Genomic DNA, 13,328 nt, shown 5'->3' with positions numbered 1-13,328 from the left:
CTTTTCTTTTTCTTCTGAGGCCCCCATTCAGTCCATAGAAGGTAGCCTTCATTCAGCGCAACGTACTGTTTGTGTTCTCATTGGTGCTGTCAGACCACATCCTCCAGCCGGGCGGTAGAGAGCGAGCACTGCCAGCCACTTCAGTGCAGGGCGTGACTGAGCCACGAGGACAGCGGGGTCAGGTGCCGGGCGCCAGATAGTTCTTAGAACTTGGTACATGTCAACTTGTCCAGCCCGACTGCAGCCCAGGACAGCCTGTCCCTGTCCCCATTCTACAGACAAGACATGGAGGCAGCCGGGAGGGTGACAAAGGGGAGCTGTCAAGCCCCAGATGTCTGGTGCAGGGCCCAAGGTCGTGACCACGTTAAACAGAACACATAGAGTCCGAGGCAGCAAACCTGTTCTGTGGCAGGGGCAAGCCGGGGACCCGAGGGTGAGAAAGGTCCTGGCCCCAAATGCAGCTTGGGCCTCCCGACTGTAGCACGGGGGGACCGGCCTCCCTACTGAGGGCTTGGTCTCTAGAGGGTCTGCAGAGATGTTGGCACCTCCTGTGTGGCCAGCTTGAACGCTGACCTCCATAAGATGGGGCCTGGGGGCCAGTACAGGCCCTGCCATCAGCTGCCCTCCACCAGGGCCCTCTGCAAAAGCCTTGTGCTGGTGACCAGCCCCCTGAGGACCACCACTTCAAGGTGTCGAGGCAGCTTGGGAAGACAACCCACCCCTCTCACAACTGTGACCCCGCTTTGGGGAGCGCACCGCACCCCAAGGACCATGGCAGCATGTGCTTCCGCACACCACAGTCTCACCTCACTTGGTTTTCTGAGAGCTGCCGCACAGCACAGGGCTACAGACCCACAGGGCTTCAGGGGAGGGGCTTCAGGCTGGTCTCTGAGGAGCCCCCAGGGACCCTGGCCGCTGTGTATCCAGAAATGCACAAGCAGATTTCCCTGGAGGGCTCTGGTGAGGCCACATAGTGGCAGGTGAGGGGGGAATCGGGCCGGGTGGCCAGCATTGCCCTGGGCAGAAGCCAAGGCTAAGGTTGGGGGTAGTCTCCCAGCCCCTCTTCCTCAGGGGCTTCCCCCTGTCCCCACCTACGCAGAAGAGGCCTGGGGTGGAACGTGGCCTGGGGTGGATGGGTGGGGGCTGGGCGTGGAGACCTGCCAGCTCCATCTGTCCCGATGCCTCTTGTGGCCCCCCAGTGTCAGGGCCGCTCTGAGTTGGCTGAGCCTCTCTGTCCAGGGCTGGGCCATGGCCCTCCCCACCCCATGCACACCAGGCCAGGGGCAGTCAGTGAAGAGGCAGGAAGGTCCAGACGGCTCTACCCGTGGCCAGAGTGCCAGCCCCCACAGGCAAGAGGGCTTGCTGGGCAGAACTTAGTTGGCGAGGGTGAAGACTGCTGTGGTCACAGGCCTCCTGAAGGACAGGGAGCACAGAACCTAGAGGGTGGAGAGGGCTGGGAGCAGGTCTGGAGTGGGGCTAGGGGCTGAGGGTGTACACAGGGTCTGCTCAGGGACAGGAAAGACAGCTGCTCACCCTCAAGCTTCCTGCTGGCTATTTAAAGACTCCCTTTTAGTCTAGAATAGTGGCCTTCCCACAGTTTTGGTATTAAAATGTCCTTTTGTGACTGGACCTTGTCTTTTCCTTTTTTGACAAAAAGTTGGCAACCTTGTCAGACCCTGGTAATTTTGGGGTCCTCTGCAGTGAAGGGGAGGGTGGCCGTGATGTGGATTGTGGTTCAAGGCCCGAGGGAAGATTTTGGGCAGGAACAAGGCCTGGCTGCTTGAGGGTGGAAGAAGGCAGAGACCGAAAGAACTAAGTCAGGCTGGGGGAGTTTGTCAGGATGTGGCGGGACAGATCCCGGGTGGGGGAAGCAGAGGAGGAGGGGATGCCTGGCTGGGGACAGGAGGAAGCTGACCAGCTGCAAGGATGGGGCAGGTCTGGGTGGAAGGCGGGCCCCAGGGAGGGGTGACCCAGGGTGGGGGCAAGGGTGAGGGCTTGGGGAATGCTTCTGTCTCCTGCTCAGCACATCCAGTCCTGGGAGGGCAGTGGAGGTGTGCTCCAAGGTCTGGCCCTGCAGAGGGTTCGCCACCTCTTCTCAAGCCCAGGGGACCCCAGGAGCACTGGGGCCAGGACTTGGGGCCTGGGGTGCCAGAAGTGGGGCCAGCTCTGTCCCAGAAACCAGAACCCCCAGAAAGAGGTCTCGGCCCACCCACCTCCTGGCCCTGAAGGACCAGGTGGGGTCCCGGGTGCAGCGTCCTGAGGTGGTGCTGGAGGCCAGGGATGTGCTGGGAGGCCATCTCCGGGTCCCGGTTTACCCTGGGAGGTTGAGGGCCTGAGACCCCTGGGAAAGGGCCAAAGCCCAGCAGCTCCCACCCCTGAAAGCCGCAGGGGAGCGACTGGTCTGCTTCCAGTCTGGGGCTGAGGGTCTGGTGCCCACCCATCTCAAGACTGGCAGGGACCCTCACGTTCCTCTGGCCGGGCAAGAGTGCACCCATAATGCCCTCCCCTAGTGCCAAGGCCTGGCCTCCCCTCAGACCTGCGGGGTTCCTGTGGGGGTGCTCAGGCCATGGGGCCTCTGTGGGCACTCGTGCTTCCTGGAGGGCGGCATGGTAGGCAGGGTGCTGCCTTGGCTGAACCTGGGTCTGAACTGGGGTGCCCGAACCTACCAGACGATGCTGTGGCCGCTGGGCCAGGGAGAAGTGGGGAGCGCGCGGGGAGCGCAGGCCCAGCCCCTCCTCTCCTGTCCCCTGCCCTCCCGTTGTCTTCTGCCCTCCCCTCCCCCTCCCGCTCCCCTTCCCCTCCCCCTCGTCCCCCTCCCCTTCCCTCCCCCCTCCTCCCTCGTCCCCCTCCCCTTCCCTCCCCCCTCCTCTCCCTCCCTTTCCCTCCCCCCTCCTCCCCCCTCCTCCCCCCCTCCCCTTCCTCCCCCTCCCCCTCCTTCTCCCCCTCCCCCCTTCTCCGGTTCTCCCCGCCCTCCCCTCCTCTCCCTCGTCGGGGGCGGGGCCGGCAGCTCCCGCGCGCTCCGGCCCCTCCTCGGCCACACAAAGGCCCCGTCTCCATGGCAGCAGCGCGGGCCAGAGCGCAGCGCCGAGCGCGGCCCGGGCGCCATCGAGCCTTGGCGGCGGACGTGCAGGTACCGAGCTCGGGGGACTGGGCTGCGGGGGACGTATCGCCGGGCGGGGGGGGCTTCGCCGTCAGCGCCGCTCTGCCCGGGCCTGCCGCGCTGGGGCCCGGGGACCTGCGGCGGCTGCGGCTCCGCGGAGGGCTCCTGGGGCCTGGGCCCCGTCCGTCGGTCCATCTGGCGAGGCCCGGGCCGCTCCCGCCCCACGCCCTTCCCGGTGTTGACTCGGGGGACGGGCCCGGTGGCGGAGGCTGCGCGTCCCTCCGGACCCGCGTCGGATCCCTCCTCCGCGCCTGCCTCTCACTCTTCAGCCGCCGAGCTCCGTGCGCCGAGCGGAGATGGTCCCGCGGTGCGGGCGCTCCGGGCCGGCCCCAGGCTCAGCGGCACGGGAGCCTGGCTTTGCCCGAGCTCCCGGGGGCCGTCCCCGCACCCCCTGGGGCCTGCTTGGCGCGGGGGGACCAGGGCGGACAGCGCCCGCACCTGGCGAGACCCCACGGCCTGGGCCTCCTCGCGGTTCCCAGGGTGGCGTCTGGGTGGACACCCCGAGACACAGAAAGTCTTGGAAGCGGGGGCGCGGGCCCTGCCTGTCCCCTGCTGACCCTACCCCTCCGCACCCTGTTCCTGCAGGAAGCCCCTGCCCTGCCAGCGCCCCTGGTCGGGCTATTTGGCAGATCTGGGGAGCCCGCCTCCCCCTGTCATCTGGGAGTCTCAGAGCCCGGGAGCCCTGGAGCTTCCTGCCAGGCCCTTGATTTCTATTCGCGAAGCTCCCTGGGAAAGGAAGAAAGGGGTCTGTCTGCCCACTGTGGGCTGTGGCAGAGTCAGGACAGGGGGCGAGGGTGGGCCCCAAACCAGGCAGGCAGATATCGGGGGCCTGGAGGGCTGCCTGGGCCCCACCTTCCCTGGGCCGCCCCCCCACTTAATGTCTGACTTTGGCCCTTGCTTGGAGGCTCCGCGCAGCCTGTGAGGCTTTGAAGTTGAGCTTCCTCAAGAGCCCTTTGCGGGTGGGAGAGCGAGGCTGCCGGGAAGTGGGGGCTCTCAGCCTGCCCCATCCCCAGATGACCCTGGCACGGAACAGCTGAAGAGCTGGTGGGAGGAGCCCTCCCTTTCCTGCCTGGAGGTGAGGGTCCCCCGGAGGGCAGGACCAGCGGGCACATGTTCGTGGCGAATCAGCTTTTTGCATGTTGCATAGAAATCCCCGGAGCCGACTGAGGAGCAAGCAGGTGGGCCTGGCACATCTGAGTCCTCCCACGGTACCTATGGGGGGCCCACCTCTGTCCCGGGGGGTCTGGGAGGCCTGAGGTCTGGCCAGGGGTTCCTTGCCCCAGTAGAGGAGGGAAGTTACTGAGAAAAACAAGGGTTTGGAATGTGAGTCCCCCTCCCCCACCGGCTGCCTGCCAAGAAAGAATTATTTTGGATTATCCAGCCGTGTCCAGCCACCCCAAGCGGGAGGCTGCAGCGTGGGAGAGGGATCCACTTCCGGGCCGTGGGTTGAGGGCCCCAGGAGGAGGACAGGCAAGTCCGGGCAGCTCTGCCACTTTCTACTGCAGCTGCCCAGACTGGGCGGGGAGAAGATGCGTCACCTTTGGGTTGGATAAAACCCCAAGGTTGGCCCCAGCAGGCCCTGCTGACCCTGCAGCGGGCCCAGGCCCCTCTGCGGGAGACCATGGGACAGGAGGAGCTCTGGGCCCACCCAGGGACCCCCTCGCCCCGAGAAGCCTCCACGGTGGTCTGAAGAGCCTCTGAGGTATCTCCAGGCCCAAGTTCAGGGACACACCCTGTGCCAGTGACCTGTGCGTGCCAGGGAGGAGCAGGCAGGAACGAGGCTAGGCTGCTAGGGAGGGCACTGGGGTCTCCCTCAGGGGGCCCTCCTGCCCAACTGACTCCCTGTTCAGCTCCTGACTAATGGACCAGCCTCCCTCCAAGCCCCTCCGACAGCCAGTCCTCGCCTACGACCCCCCTTGAATATGGTGCCTGTGAGCCCATCCTGCAGGTGGGGAGACTGAGGCCAGAGATAGGTCTGTGTGAGGAGTCATCTGCGATGCTGTGTGCCCAGGGCTGTGGCTGCCTGGTGCTCTGGGTCCGTGCTGTATGTGCGCCCGGGGCGTGTGCCCAGCAGCCTGCATGGGGACCACATCGGGGAGGTGGAGCCGGCAGCTGGCCCCAAGTGCGGAAAGCCCAGGGGCTTGGCCCCGGCCCAGGGAAGTGGAGCAGAAGAGATTGGATTGGAAGGTGGTGGGGAGGGCCCATATGGCACAGTCCTCCTCCCAGCCCAGGACGTCGTCCGTGCTCACCATGTCCTGCCCCCGCCTCATCCTGTGCCAGCCACAGCTGATGGTCCCCCTCGGACGTGGGCATGGGCAGGGGTGTACTGGCCGGGAGAGGCTGTGTCTTCCGGCCCCTCATATTGTGCCTTCTCTGAGCTAGGCAGGCACTTGGATGCCAGGCCTCTGCCATGAGGGCTGCCTTCCCCTGAGCCGGGAGTTCTCACTCAGCTCATGCCTCCGTCCCTCTGGCTGCAGCCTGGCCGCCCTCCTTGGAAGTTGGCGGGGAACCTCCTGTGCCCACAGCCCGCCTTGGACACGGTTTGGGGATGAGGTGGTGAGCTGCTCAGAACTCACCCAGTAGCCAGCAAGGGGCCCCCCAACCTTGACTTCCCTTCTGTGAGGCAGATCCAGTTGCTTTGGGGGTGGGAGATTCGGTGGGGCTGGGGCTGGCCAGAGCCCCTCCCTCCCTCAGGGGTAGTGGCTGTTTGTGTTTGGGGTGGGGCTTGTGGGTGGGGTGGGGCTGGGTCTCTGACTAATTACAGGATGGGGAGGGTGGGTCAGAGCCTTGGCTGGTGGGGGGTGCTCAGGCTCTGGGGCCCCGGGGAGGCTGGTGTGGGGTGCTCGGGCTCTGGGGCCCCGGGGAGGCAGCTGCCCTAGCTTCTCTCTTTCTGGGCTACACGAGTTTCCTCCACCTTCTTCCTTTCCATGGTTTCACATCCCTTAACACAGGGCCTGCTTCTTCCCATACCCCTGGATTGTAAGGACCCCCACCTCTCTCTGCCTACCAGGGAAGGACCCTGCGCTGTTTGGGGCTCCCCCAGCCACAGGTGTGGCCTCAAGCCAGGCCCTGACACAGCGGCCCTCCTGGCTCAGAAGGCTTCTCTCTGAAGACCAAGCGTGTGAAGGGATTGGCTGGGCCCCTCCCGTCTGGCCCTGAACACTTGCACCCCGCCCCCCCCAGTGGATCCGCCCTGCCCTGTGAGATTCATGAACCTGTGACAGTGACTGGCCCCAGGCCCAGTGGTGCCGGGGATGATGGGGCAGGCTGTCCCTGGTGGTACTGCAGGTCTGCCCCACCCCCTGGGGATGTCTGTGTCTGGGGAGGAGCCTGGGGCTGGCCTGGCTGTGGAGCTGGGGGTTCTGTTTCGCACAGTCCCACCTCTGCAGCCCAGATCCTGGAGCCCTTCACACCCAGAGGTCAGCCCACACCGTGGCCCGCTATGGTTGGTGGCCTTCCCTGGGGGTGGCCCCTGAGGCCACACCTGAGCTGCCTCAGGTCCCAGGCTAGGTGAGGGAGGAGACTGCCCTGGGCTGGGATCAGGGCGCCTGGGGGCAGGTCCAGCTCTCTTCCTCAGCCTCCTAAGGTCTCCTGGCTTCTGAAAGCCAATAGTTCCTCATTCCGGTGCCAGCTGAGTCCCGGCCCAAGCCTGGGGCAGGAGAGGGAGGTGCTGCCCCAGTTCAGCCCCCAGCTCTGCCAGCAGGGTCCCAGCAGCAGCAGCATCAGGGGCAGGGACTGGGCTTCTGGGGGTAGGGCCCCCGGACCCTCTGGCACAGCTGGTCAGCAGCTTCCATGGGGGGCCCTGGGTGGAGCCACACTGTCTAGCACCGATCTCTGGGCCTGATGCTGCCCCAGCTGAGTCCCGCAGCAAGCGCAAGAAAGAGGAAAAGTGCTTGGTGTCCACCTCTGAGAAGGCCTCCTGTGTGAACACGGCCTCCTGTGTGAACACGAGGGGCCAGGCAAGGGCGTCTGCTCCTGTGGCTGGGACGGTTCCTGCCCATGAGCCTTGTGCAGGGCTGCAGCTCTCTTCCCAGGTGACCTCCTGCTCTGGTCTGGGGACCCCGAGCCAGCATGCCACCTGCTCAGAGACAGATTGGGCCACCTGTCAGATTGGCGGCTGGGGGCACTGTCCGCTCCTTCCAGGCAGCTTTGAGGGCTTCTCAGAGGAGGAACCCCCCTGCCCTGCTGGTCCGAAGTGGGGTGCTGAAGGCCGAGGCAGTTTCCAGGGGGCTATGCCTCAGGCTGCGTGGGTGGCTGTGGTAGGAGCGTGCTCTGATTGTCACTGCACCTGCCTGGGGTCCATGCTGGGTCCTCAGCTGGGGTCTGGCTTTGAACCTAGGTGAGTTCTGGGGCTCTGAGGACAGGCCAGAAGCAGGAGCGTGGGGGGTCTCTCCTGGGGGAAGCAAGGGAGGCCTGGGCCTGTGTGACTCCGACGTGGTAGGGTGGCATGGGGGCCACAGCTTGGCGGGATGGTGGGGGGCTTGAGGGTAATCCAAGTATTTCAGGGACCCAGCCATGGAGAGTGGGGTTTGAGGACCAGCAGGAGGTGAGGACTCTGTGGATCCCAGCCCTGCCAGGTGTGTTTTCAGAGCTGGGGCCTGCTTTGGAGGAGAAGGAGGGCACAGAACACTGCTGAGCCCAGGCCCTGTGCCCAGCCTTGCTCCAGCCTTACCGGCTTGACACCAGGGCCTCCCTCCCACCAGCGAGGGGGAGAAGCTATTTTAAGTGGAGCCAGCAGTTGACAGGGGCAAGGGGCAGGTGGTGGGAGGGAGGTGGTGGGAGGAAGGTGCTCCAGCACGGCCCCCCTACTCCCTCTCAGCCTCAGAGATTGACCAGGGTAGCCGAGGGGCTTGGCCTCCCCACTCCCATCTTGGCACCGAGCCTGATCTGGTGACCACCCTGAGGGACCTCAGGAGAAAAGGATGTTAGGGAGGAGGGTGGGAAGGTGGGGCGCCCCAGGCAGGCCGCCCAGGCCCAGCAAAGCTCGCTGGAGGGTCCCCCAGTTCCGCATCTAGACCTGGGGCCCAGTGGCTCTTGACCAGGCCCCGGGGGGTTCGAAGTTCTCAGCTCCACCATGAACAGAGCAAGCCCCCGCGTGGAGCAAGGGGCTGGACCTGGCCTCCGGGGCACCCACCTCTCCACACAGCTCCAGCCACGGGCATCACCTCCTACTCACTGTCCTGCCCCCACTCTGAGATGGGCATTTCCTCATTGGGAAATCCCTGTTCCTCTGGCCTCCCAAAGCCCTGAGTGTTTGCCCCTGTGGGGCCCAGCCCACATCCTGGGCTGCCTCACCCTTGGCCTGGACCCAGGTCCTGCCCAACACCCTGTGCCTCACCAGCCCCCAGCTCATCCTGGGCAGACGCAGCCCCTCTCCTCTGCTGAGACGGCCCTGCTCCCGCTCCCCTCCCTCATGCCACCCCCAGCTCATCCTGGGCAGACGCAGCCCCTCTCCCCTACTGAGATGGCCCTGCCCCCACCCCACTTCCCCATGCCACCCCCAACTCATCCTGGGCAGAGGCAGCCCCTTTCCTCTGCTGAGATGGCCCTGTCCCCGCCCCCCTCCCCCATGCCACACATGGCCCCTCCCTCGGGGCTCCAGGCAACGCTGGGCTCTGAGAGCCCCACTGCCCCTCTCAGCCCAAGTGCCCCGGCCTGAGGCATCTCTCCCAGGCTCTTTGTACTGGGGACGAGTTCTGGGTGTTGGGGTGAGACCCTGTTGGCAGGGCTCTTCCGGCAGCACCCAGCCATGTGTGTCTGCACACGCATGGTCATGTGTGCAAGTGGTGTCTGGCACACAGGCTTGGCGCGGTGCCCCAAGCTAATTGTGGGGTTCAGCGGTGATGGGCGAGGCGGGGCTGGGGTGACCGCTGAGGCGCTGACAGGCTGACGGGGAGATTACAGGCCTTGCTTACTGCTCACTGGCTGGGGCCTCACCCGTCCACCCCCCAACACCCACCCCGGGGGTGAGAAGGGGGCTGTGGGCGGGGGCTGGTCCTGAGCCAGCTGCATCCAGGCAGGACCTGGTCTCTGAGCAGCCGGCTGCTGCGGGGTTGAGCTGGAAAGGGGGAGATGCATGGGGGCCACTCAGAGGAGAGCCTGCAGGTGGGGCTGGGTGCCGGTGGGCCAGGAGGCCTCCTTTCAGGAGAGACTCCGAGGGACTGAGCCCCAGAATCCCGCGAGAGTCCCTCCGTGGCCGCCTGCTGTCTGACCGCATGTCCTGTCCTGATGAGCTGGTGGTTCCTGCAGTAGCCACTGGCCTCGTGTGTGCCCCGAGCGCCTGGCAGTGCCCGCCCCTCCCGCAGGAGGTCCTCAGGAAGCACAGAGACATCGGTGGGTTTGTTGCGCTGCCCAGCTTTCTGACCCGAAGAACCGCTGTGTAGCAAGAGGGGGCTGCAGCTGTGCCAAGGCTGGAAAGGATGGGGGCTGGGACCCCGAAAGGGGTGGTTGAGGAGAGAGGTGGTTCTGCAGGCCTGGTGTGTGTGGGGACAGGGCGCCGTAGCCAACTGGATCCCACATTCTGTCTGAGGGCTGGGGAGGACCATCCTCCAGATGCGCCAGTGGGCCGTGGCCGGAGAGGAGGCTGAGGAGGGCCTCACAACTGTGTGTGTGATGGAAGGGCAGCCTGGGGCCCCATTCTAGGGAGGCACCATATACAGGGGCTGCACTTGGTGCAGAGGTGGAGAGGGGGCTGGGGCAGGCCCCTTGGGCATGGCCAGGTGAGCTCAGCGGGTGCCTGAGGGCCAGGGCTAGATACAGAGGCCCTGGGTACCAGGTGGCCTGGGTGCATCAGGAAGTGTGGACCAGTGGGAGCTGTGACTAACTCGGCTGGAGCAGGTGACAGGAGGAGCTGGGGCTTCATGGGGCACCCCCAGGATCCTGGGCTGGTGACCCCATTGCTGCCACCAGCCAGGGTGACTTTTCCTGCTGGGACCCAGAGCCCAGACTGCAGGGAGGTTGGCCCAAAGTAGGAGCCCCGCCCTGAAACCAGGCTGGCGGGGAAGGGGTGCGACGGCCTCCACCTGGGAGGGGTCCTCAGCCGAGAGTCCAGCGGGGACCCCTGTAGACGCTGACGCGAGGCTCAGGCCTCGACATCATTCTGTCCCTGGAGCCCCGCCCCGCCCCACCCCAGCTCCCAGGTCGGGTTGTGCCGGGAGCGCTCGGCCTTTGCCCCGGGTGAGTCTGGCCTTGACCCTGGGTCCAGAGTCCTGCGGGAGGCTGCTCCGGGCAGGGTCGTGCATGATTGGCAGCTGGGCCGGGAGGGGCCGAGCCCTGAGACCGACCCGGGGCACGGGCGGAGCCACCGTCGGCGGGGCGGAGCCGCTCCCCGCGCCCCTTCCACGGCCCGGAGGACTTAGGTAATGGCTGGCTGTGCGATCCGATGTGCCTGACGCCAGGTGAGCGCCCCGCGGGGACGACGTCTCCTGCGCTCGTGTGACTGTCGCCGCCGCCGTCATTGTTACTCGGGTCAGGCTCCCACCCGCTCGCGCGTCCTGGGTCCCCGGCCTGGTGAGGTTTGTCCCAGAGGCGGCCACGTGCTCCCTCCAGGTGCGCGGGGCCGAGGGGCGGACGGGGCGCCGGAGTCCCCGGGAGGGCGCGGGCGGTGGCCGTGGAGCTTGGGCTCGCGGGGGGCAGTGGGCGGCGCCGAGGAGGCGCGGGCCTGGTCCCCGCGCTTCCTGGCCCCGGGCGCGCTTTGCCCCTGGCTCCCAGGCAACCGTTCTGTGCCCTCGGGGGAGTCTGGCGGCGCCGGCGCCGGGGGCGGGGCTGTGCCACCTGGGTCGGCCTGGGAGGAATAGTCCAGGGCGCTCCACACAGGCCAGGGTGCCCGCCTTTGGCTCTGGCCGGGTACCGGGCTCTCAGACCCACCCAGGAGACACCGCTCCCCGCCGCGCTGGCCCCGGGGGGCCGTCTCCCGCCTCCTGGGCTGAACTCCGACCCGGGTCACCGGCGGGTGGGGCTGGGTGGCGGGGCCGCCGGTCTCGCCCTCGCCGGGTCTCCCGCGCGCTCTCCAACCAGTCCCTCCCCGCATCTACCCACGGGCGCGGCGCTGCGGGAAGGGGCGGCTGGGGTCCTTGCCCACCCCCCAGCCCCACGCCCCGCGGCGCCCCCCTCGCGCTTGTTTTGAAAACAGCGGAGGCTGGGATTCGCCGGCGCGTCTGTTTTGTTTCCTCTGATTTGTTTAGCGCTCTGGGCTAATTGCAGATTTGCGTGTGTCGCTAGCTTTGGCCCGGCCCCCTGGCTGCTGACTGCGGGGCCTCCGTGGCTTCTCTGTGACGCCTGTCGCCCCGTTCCGGGACAGCCACTCTCAGACGCGCCTTGGCCTTGTGCTTGGGGCAGCCTATCACTCACTTTGTCCGAGGCTGCTTCCCCCGCCCCCGCACCGGGCCCGGCCCCTCCCCCCCCACCCCCGTGCAGGGCCCGGCCCCTCCCCCCCCACCCCCGTGCAGGGCCTGTGTCCACCCCAATCGTTTGAGGCCTGGAGGGCCGCACAGCCCTAGAACCCTTGCCTTCTCCACCGCCCATGTCCTAGGTGCTCATGCCACCCCCTCCTGCCCTCCCAGGCCTAGGCCTGAGCTGTCCTAGTTCTTCATGGCTGCTGCTGCCTGGATCCCCATCTTGGCCCCTGCCGGCCGCTGCCCATGCACCTTCTCTGGCCCCTGCCCGCTCTGGTTCCCGTGCCAGAGCCCACAGCCTAGCCTGGCCAAGAGCAGCCCCCAAGCTGGGCCTGCCTTCCCACTGGGCCTGACTGCTTTGTACTGGTTTGATTTTAGCATTAAGAATGGTTCAGTCTGGCTGGGTGTGGTGGCTCACGCCTGTAATTCCAGCACTTGGGGAGGCCAAGGCGGGTGGATTGCCTGAGCTCAGGAGTTCGAGACCAGTCTGGGCAACACGGTGAAGCCCCATCTCTACTGAAATACAGAAAATTAGCCAGGCATAGTGGCGTGCACCTGTAGTCCCAGCTACTCGAGAGACTGAGGCAGGATAATTGCTTCAACCTGGGAGGCGGGGGTTGCAGTGAGCCAAGATCATGCCCCTGCACTCCAGCCTGGGTGACAGAGTGAGACCTGTCTCAAAAAAAAGAGAAGAAAAGAATGGCTCAGTCTGTTTGCTTGAAAATACTGAAAGGCAGAGAACCCCCAGTTTTAGTCCCCACTGGAACCACCCCGCAGTGCAGCCAAGACTTGGGGCGGTCTCAGAACCAAGGCTGGCAGGAGTTGGGGGGCCTGGCAGCCCCCACTCTTGGCCTCATCTGGAGTAGGGCTCTGTCCTTCCCCCTTAGATGCCTCTTGTTTACCTTTACCTTGTGGGAGGGGCGGGGGCCAGACTCAGCCCGTGCAAGGGGCCTGGGGCTGGTGGTCAGAAAAAAAAAGGGACCCGAGGAGGGGGGCCACAGGTGCCCAGCCAGTAAGCAGCTCCTGCTGCCTCCCAGGCTGTCTAGGTTGTAGGGGGGAGGCCCAGCATCCCTGTGCTGCCCTTGGCCCGTGTCGGAGTTCTGGTTGGGGGAGGAGACCCTTCTGTTCTGTTGGCCTGGGGGTGGCCTGCGGGGACAGGTCTTCTTTTGGGCTCCCACCCCTGCATGTCACCACCCCTTCCCGGCTCACTGAGCTTGGACCGGCAGGTGCCTAGTGACCAGATCCAGTGTTTGGACTTGTTGGGGCGGGGCTGGGGGGCAGCCGGGGCCTGTCAGTGAAGACCATAGACCACAGAGCAAGGCCAGTCCCTCAGGAGCTGGGTTAGGGAGGATGTCTCGGGGTCTAAAGGATGGGCAGGGGCTTTCCAGGGAGCACAGTGAACACGGACGTGGGAATGTCATGAGGCGGCGTTCTCTGAGTGGGCACAGCTGTAAAGATTTCCACACCCACTCAACCTCAAGGCAGCCCTCTGAGGTGGGCGCCATAATGACCCCCAGGTTACATATGGGGAAACTGAGGCACAGAGCAGCTTTCTGAATGGCCCACATGAGCCAGCTAGAACGTGACAGAGCTAGGGTGTGAACTCACTGGTCTGGCTCTGGAGTTCAGGCCTTGAGGTCCCTGTGTGCAGCAGCATCAGGTGTGACCACAGCCACCTAAGGAAAAACTCCTTTTTCTGGGGTAGCTAAGCGGGAATTCTGTAAGCAGGAGATGGAGCCTGGCTCAGTGTTGAGGGCAGGATGGATGGAGGTGGG

General features: G+C 65.7%; 1 protein-coding gene across 22 annotated transcripts in view; it reads left to right on the top strand.

Moving 5' to 3' along the window:
* The first annotated feature begins 2,976 nt into the window (after positions 1-2,976).
* Positions 2,977-13,328, top strand: part of PLXNB2 (plexin B2) — a 33,206-nt gene continuing 22,854 nt past the window's right edge. For 3 of the 22 annotated variants that reach the window (XM_063663350.1, XM_054470147.2, XM_063663349.1), the window contains exon 1: positions 2,988-3,130. The gene's annotated coding sequence lies outside the window, so the exon portion shown is untranslated. Of the gene's footprint in view, positions 3,131-4,085; positions 4,339-4,653; positions 4,863-10,473; positions 10,558-13,328 lie in introns of those variants that run through there. The other 19 variants (XM_063663355.1, XM_063663337.1, XM_063663357.1 and 16 more) reach the window with 14 other exon arrangements.

Source organism: Pongo pygmaeus, chromosome 23 (genome assembly GCF_028885625.2).
Source record: "Pongo pygmaeus isolate AG05252 chromosome 23, NHGRI_mPonPyg2-v2.0_pri, whole genome shotgun sequence".
Lineage (NCBI taxonomy): Eukaryota > Metazoa > Chordata > Mammalia > Primates > Hominidae > Pongo > Pongo pygmaeus.
This window is presented reverse-complemented; position numbering and strand designations above follow the sequence as displayed.